This window comes from Echinops telfairi, unplaced genomic scaffold (assembly GCF_000313985.2).
Source record: "Echinops telfairi isolate 266 unplaced genomic scaffold, ASM31398v2 ScPeMD7_2;HRSCAF=8, whole genome shotgun sequence".
NCBI classification, from domain to species: domain Eukaryota; kingdom Metazoa; phylum Chordata; class Mammalia; order Afrosoricida; family Tenrecidae; genus Echinops; species Echinops telfairi.
In genome coordinates, this window is record NW_022103898.1 from 12,254,990 (window position 1) to 12,262,568 (window position 7,579).

At 47.1% G+C, this 7,579-nt stretch overlaps 1 protein-coding gene across 2 annotated transcripts in view; it reads left to right on the top strand.

Moving 5' to 3' along the window:
- Positions 1 to 5,175, top strand: part of WBP2NL (WBP2 N-terminal like) — a 56,577-nt gene extending 51,402 nt beyond the window's left edge. For both annotated transcript variants that reach the window (XR_006680368.1, XR_006680369.1), the window contains one exon: positions 4,923 to 5,175. The gene's annotated coding sequence lies outside the window, so the exon portion shown is untranslated. The remainder of the gene's footprint in view (positions 1 to 4,922) is intronic.
- Positions 5,176 to 7,579: the final 2,404 nt, after the last annotated feature.

Consider the following 7,579-nt stretch of genomic DNA (forward strand, 5'->3'; position numbering starts at 1 on the left):
ACTCCCCCATCATTCACTATGGTAAGATTTTTTGTTCTGATGATGCCTTACACATGATCCCTTCGACACCTCGTGATTGCATAGGCTGGTGTGCTTCTTCCAAGGCCATACTTTTCAACGAGGACTATTTCTTCTTTATTTCCAACTTTTGCATTTCAATCACCAATAATTATCAATGCATTGCATGATTGCGCGATTGATCGATTTCTGACTGAAGACATTGGTAGAATTCTTCAATTCTGCATCACTAGTCTTAGTGGTTGGTGCATAGATTTGAGTCATAGTTGCATTGCTGCGATAGATGTTATTCTATCACAGACAGTATTGGACTTCAAGATAGACCTGAAATGTCCTTTCTGATGATGAATGCAGTGTCATTTCTCTTGAAGCTGTCATATCCAGCATAATACATCATACGATTACACACAAGTCCATTTCTGCTCACTAATGTCTAGAATATGAATCTCTATGTTTTCCACTTCATTTTGATGGCATCCAATTTCCTAGATTCACACTTCATACGTTCCAAGTTCCAATTATTAGTCGATTTTTGCAGTGGTTTCTTCTCGTTTTGAGTTATGCCCCATCAGCCAACGAAGGTCCTGCAGGCTTTACTCCCAAAGGCTTTAGTCCGTCCACGCCTTTATGGTCAAGTCTACTTTGAGGAGGCAGCTCTTCCTCAGTCGTAGTTTGAGTGCCTTCCGACCTGAGGGGCTCATCTTCTGGCACGATCTCTGACGATGCTCTGCTTGCATTGATGAGGTTTTCAGCCTCTGACCATGTTTCACTGCTATCCATAAGGTTTACAGGGGTTAGTTCTTCTGAAGTGGACAGCCTGTTCGTTCTTTGTTGTCTGTTGCTAGTCTGGAAGTTCTGTGGAAACCTATTCCTTGTGGGAAACACTGCTGGGATTTGAAATACCAGTGATATCACTTTCAGCATCACAGCAACACACAAGCCACCACGGTGGGAAGAACGGACTGTATACGAAACCTTAAATCTCTTTTCAACAATAGGGGATAAATCAAAGAGACAACTCCTCCTCCAATTTCCAGTAAAGAAGCTGCATGTTCAATGTACAGAAAGGAATGGGACAGCTTCTTAAAGAATATGTAAGATAATGTAGAAGTAGCTGCTGCTTCCTATTAGAAATTACTGGCATCAAGTCCTGGCTCCCGGAAGCTGGACTGCCAACAATATGCCCAGGCAGCTAGCATGAAAGGGAGAAGTAAAAATGGGGGGAAAAATAAGTGGAACACTTTCCTGAAAATCCCCAATAGCCTGGATCTTAGATGCATGTCACAGGATCCAATTATCTGTTCCCTGAAATTTTTTGAGGTCAGTGATGAGATTTTGTTTTCTTTCTAATTTTGAAAAAAATCATTGTGAATTAGTTTCATAGTTTTTACATTCGACAATCCATACCCACTCTGATTCAACTCATCCATGGCATTCCCCTCAGTGTGCCATGTGTATCCACTTCCTCCTGCTATTTCCTGTTTCCATTCCTCTTTATTTCCTAGCCCTCTGAACTTTGTCCTTGGGTTAAGGATGCCCTTTGGGTCTTCATTGGTTGATATGGAAGTGAGCTCAATTCCAGACCTAAAGGGTAAGGGCCATCGTTTTGGGGGTCCTACCAGTCTCTTCCCAACCCGCGAGTCTGGTCTTTGTGTGTGTGTGTGTGTGATTTTGAATTGTGGCACACATTTTCCTCCCACTCTATCCAGGATCTTCTAATGCGATCTTTTCCAGAGCAGTCGGTAGTGGTAGCTTGGCACCATCTAGTTCTTCTGATCTCAGGGTGGTATAGACTGATGTCTGCCTGGTCTATTAACTTATTTGGATGAATTGTCTCCATGTATCTTCCGATTTTCACTACTCTTCTCTGGATGGGGAAAGACCAGCAATTGCATATGGCTGCTCAGATGTTTTTAAGACCACAGTTACTACTCATCAAATTAGGATGTAGACCATTGTCTTTGTGAACTATATTATGCCAATTGACTGATTTTTTTTTTCTTACAAGTTTCTCTCTCTCTTTCTTTCTCACTTCCACATTCATCTGTACGTTACCAGATGAGCAGAAGTACCCAGGAGAAGAAGAGGGGAAAGATTCTCCAAACTATATCAGGAATCAGGGTCCCCTCATTCTGCTTTTCATTCCTGCTGGGTATGTGATGGTGAATTGGAAACAGAGCCAAGGGCCTCTTTTCTACTGGAATGGGACTCAGAGAATAGCTGGCAGCTAGGCAATGCTCTGGGAGTTAGACTCTTTAGAAATGCCGAACTAGGTCTTCTTTTCTGCTCTTCATCATTCCTACATCATGGTACCACGTGGACTTGGCCAGCCCACTGCCTTGATTTGAAGTGCGGTCCAGTTACTAGGAAGGGAGACAGACCCGAGTCTCAATGTGGAGTGCCATTGTGTTCTCCCAACAAAAGGTGCCTGACACAGGCTCCGCTAAGCTGCCGTAACCAAAGACTGTGATTGCATGGCACTAGCAGCAATCACTGGGCCCCATGTGGTACTGGGTGCCCCTCCCCCCTGCCATTACTTCCACTGCCTGGTGTGGCATTCCCCTCACGCAGGCCACCGCCTTCTATAAGAGGACCCAGATTTTGTTCTGTGAAGGACAAGTCAGTGCCGAGACAAGACTGCGTCTCATCAGCCTCCATGTTGTGCTGGGTACTCCTTTCCTGACTAGCTCCCTGCCTGTCTCTTTTCCCCAGCTGCAGCAGAAATATTCATTCTCTCTTGTCTAATTTATCCCTTCATTTTCTACTGGGGAAACAAAGGAAAGGGAGAGGGCCTCTTATCCCTAACTCTCTGGTAGTTGTTGTTAGGGGCCAGCAAGTCAGTTCCGACCCATTGCTACCTTAGGCACAACAGAAGGAAACACTGCCCGGGCTGGGCCAGCCTCCCCATGGTTCCTGTGCTCCGGCCCATTGTTGCAGCCACTGTGTCCATCCGTCTCCTTGGGGGCCTTCCTCCTTTTCACTGGCCCTCTGCTTTACCCAGCACAATGTCCTTCCGCAGGGACTGGTCTCTCCTGACAACACGTCCAAAGGATGTCAGACAAAGTCTCACCATCCTTGCTTCTAAGGAGCATTCTGGCCATACTTTTTTCCAAAATAGATCTGTTTATCCCTTTCAGCAGTCCAGGGTTCTTTGAATGTTCTTCTCCAGCACCACACCACAATTCACATGCATTGATTCTTCTTCAGTCTTTATGAATACTGTCCAACTTTCATGTGCATATGAGGCAGTTGACAATACCATGGCTTGGGTCAGGTGCACTGTAGTCCTGAAAGTAACATCCTTGCCTTCAGTTCCCTAGAGAGGTCTTATGCAGCAGATTTACCTAGTGCCATGCATTCTTTGATCTCTTGACTGCTTCTTCCATGAGCATTGATTGTGGATCCAAGCAAGACAAAATCCTTGACAACTTCAACCTTTTCTCCATGGATCATGATGTGACTGGTGCAGTTGTGAAGATTTGGGTCTTCCTGACACTGAATTGAATCCATACTGAAGACTGCAATCCCTGATCTTCAGCAGCAAGTGCTTCAAGTCCTCCTCACTTTCAGCAAGCAAAGTTGTGTTATCTGCATAGGACAGGTTGTTAATAAGCCTTCCTCCAATCCTCATGCTACATTCTTCTTTATCTAAGTCAGCTTCTCTAATTATTTGCTCAGCGTGCAGATGGGACCAGTATGGTGAGAGAATGCAACCCTGTCACACACCGTTCCTAATAAAAATCAGCATTCCCTTGTTCCTTTCACACAACTGCCTCTTGACCCATGCACAGGTTCTGCACATGCACAATAAAGCGTTCTGGAATTCCCATTCTTCCCAAGGTTATCCATAGTTAGTTGTGATCCACACAGTCAAATGCCTTGGCATTGTCATTGAAACATAAGTAACATCTTTCTAGGACTCCCTGCTTTGAGCCCAGATCCATCTGATATCGACTGAGATCCCTTGTTCCACATCTTCTCCTGAATTCGCCCTGGACCTCTGGCAGCTCCCTGTCAATGTACAGCTACAACTGTTGGGTGACCTTCACGAAAATTTTACTTGCCTGTGATATCAATGAAATTATAATTTGACCATTCTGTTGGGTCACGTCTTTTTGGCAAGAGTATAAATATGGATCCCTTCCAGTCAGTTGAACAAGCAGCTATGTTCCATATTTCCTGGCCTAGATGAATGGGTGTTTCCCGTGGATCGAGTAGTGGACCCATAAAATAAGCCAGGTAGCCCTCTTCTGGCTGTGTGGACTGCGTATTGCAGACAGGGCCTCCACTCCACCTGCTCAAAGCAGATGCTGCCTGCCTCAACTCGTCTGAGGACTAGGGGCGACCAGCTGATGGGACTTTCAATCCATAGAGTCAAATGTGCAAGAAATAGTACATGTCTTTGTAACCCCAAGATTGTGCAAAGGTGTCCAAATCTTAGGTGGCATCAACACACTGGGAAGGTCCTTCAGTCACCAGATGGTTTCAAAGACAGTCGCTGTCCAGTCCTGACAGCCCCAGCCGGTCAGATAGCACTGTTTTCTTGTGGCCTCAGAGACCCGGGTTAAGAGAGGATTCATCCCCAGGGAACCACCGCACAGCTGTTGCCCTGAGAGCCAGGGAGCAGAGCCCCATGCCCACGACTCCTTGAGAGACTCGTGGATCGCCAATCCTTCCCCATGCCCCTCCAGCCATGCTCCGGGTCTGTGTCCCCTGCGCCCTGTCATCACTCCTCACCCCAGTCTCATACAATTTGGGTTTCCACAGGAGAGCAAGCAAACCTTCGCCGGATGTGGCTCTCCTTGCCCGGTGCTTGACTGTTTACTTTCAATCATCTGTGTGCGCATGCTTACAGCGTACTGAGACGCAATCCACGTTAACCCTGCGACATTCCTTCCACCCAGGTTCCCTAGCCATCGGGTCAGAAATCAGCCGTGTGGATCCATCCCAGCCTTCGCCCTCGAGTGCCTCCCGGAGAGAGGAGTCACTGGGACAGAGTCAACCATGGACCTCGAGAGAAGAAAGTGGGTTTTGAAGGTTCTGAAGTGGATCGGGAAGAAGGAGTGCTGTCCAAGGCGAGGGTTGATACACGTGGCCAGTAGTTTGAGTCATCTAGGAGTGTACTTGGTAACCAATATTAAAAAGAGAGAGAGAGTACTTTCTAGTGGTTGGTATTTATTTTGGATACTAAAACAGTATTCATTGAATCGAGTATTATTAAGTAGCTATTAGTATTGAGCTCAATTAATGAATTGCTTGTGAAGTAGAAATCTTCATGGAGCGTCTTTGAGTGCCCTGGCCCAGGGCCATTGGAGCTAGATTTCTGAGACGTGGACCGTTTCCTTCTCAGCCCCTGAGGAGCTGCAGCAGTCTCTGGGTGTGGAGAGGTGTTTCTTTGTCTTTGTGCCCCCCCTCTTTCCATTTGAGTGTAGTTAAGCACCGCTCTCAAAGCATTGGAGTGAAGTCGGGCCTCCTTCGGTAAGCAAAGGACCCGAAAAGAATATTTTAAACATGAACAGGCATTGTCTTAGCTCATTCATGACCGAAACAAAGCGGCCCCGCCTCTCAGGCTGTGCTTAGCAGCACCCAGCATTGTTCACATAGCCTAGGAGGGGAAGAGTACAGTTGAGGTTGGAATGTATTGTCATTTGCCAATAACTCGTGGAAATATCGTTCTCCCAATGTAACAGCTTGAAGATGGGCGCTGGTGTGACTCTTCGTAGTCCCTGCCGTAGAGATATACCAGATCACATACAGGCAGACAAATCCACAGTTAAGTCAGCCTTAGGCATTTGCTGTATTGAAATGCCTTTCATTCTAAGGTAACAGGATTGAACTGCAGAGCAAAATTACACACTTAGCTGCAAGCTTGAGTGTATTAAGCATGGAACGTTCAATGAACTGGAGGAGACAGGTATTTGTTTTTAAATTTACTGCCAGCAAGTTACTCTGCACAGTTCCGCTCGGCACTGCTATGTTAGAAAGGAGAGGGGGGAAAAGCCAAACGGTTTATTTTCACCTGTGTTGCCATTTGGTTGCATTTGACAACACAGGCTTTGTGCTTGAGAGTACTCTGGAGTCAGTAGAAAATCCTTTTGAATGAAGTTTTGTACAGTGGAAACTTCCTGGCAGCCAAAATGTAGACGGTAACAGAAGACACGCAAACAGACTCTCCTGAAAACACTTGACTTTGAACACACATGCAGAATGAAGGCAGCATTTCAACTCATCGTCACCCAGGGTGTAGACACCAAACGCCGTCACTAGGCACTGTTCACTTTTACACAGGAGACAGTCAAAAGATTGCCCACAACCAATACCCCAACTCAGGGCATGTTTCAGAAGGTCTTCACCTGCAGGCTGTAACACGGCTTTACTCGGACGGGCCAGTTCTGGAAGAGAGGCGCTTCCAGAGATGCTCCGCTCTCTCCTTCACCAGGCCTGGGTCTTCAGTGCTTGCTGCACGTCCTTCTCCCTTTCCCAACACAGGGTCCATGGGGTGGGTAGGCGAGGCCTTGTTCAGCTTTAAGTTCCAGCTCAAAGCCTCAGCCTCCCAGCCAGATGCAGAAGGATTTCTTCCTGAGTTACTGTGGGTAGACTAGAGAAACAAATCCAGAGAGACTCATGTGTGTATAAGAGAGAGCTTTAGATAAAAGAGCAATGGTATATTGAGAAAACACCCCAGCTCAGTCCAGATCAAGTCCTGAAGTCTGATATTAGCCCCTATGTCTGATACCAGTCTATAAATTCCTCTTCAGACTCACGAAACACATGCAATGGAGCTGAATTCAGGACGGTCACAGGCCACTGGGTGGAAAGCTTTGTGGATCCAGTGGCGGTGGAAGCATCTCAGCGCTGGCATGGGTCTCCATGTGGCTCCTCAAGCTCCAGGGCTCTGGTTCCATCAGCATGGGTCCATGTGTCTGTCTTGTCAGCAGGAAGACAAAGCAGAGTGTAAACCGGCCTCCAGTGAGCTATTTATCTCCTTTGCCCCTTGGAATGAGGTCATCCAGCTGTGACCTCATTGACAGGCTAGACTCCACCCCTTCGCAAGTTGACAGATTATGTAACTGCCACACTCCCTCTATTCCATGGCCTCCTGCACCACACTTCATGGGAACAGTCTCTCTCTGTGGTCACTGCTTGAGCACAGGGCTGTCTCCACCCTGAACGGCGAGCTCCTGCAGGACATGAATTGGGCCAATTTTTGGCACTAAGCATTCTTATGCCTCGTGCTGTGGAGGAGAGGTGGCATGGTTTTCAATGTGGTCCCTGCCTTCTAAGAACTGTCTATTCAGAGCTGAAGTACCAGAGGGGGAAGAAGTGCTTGTATGGTTTGTCTCGGTTGATAATCACCGTTTGCCTCCCTCTTCCCCCATTCTCCTGGGAGATGCGGGGGGGGGGGGTAGTTATGAAATGAGGCCCCTAACCTTCTCCAAGGTGCTCCCTGACCTGGGCGGAGAGTTTGAAAACCAGGATGCAAATGGAAAAAGAATGAAGGAAACTCCTGTCTCAGTCAGAGTGCGGTCAGCCACAAGTCAAGGGTCACCAGCTACACTGG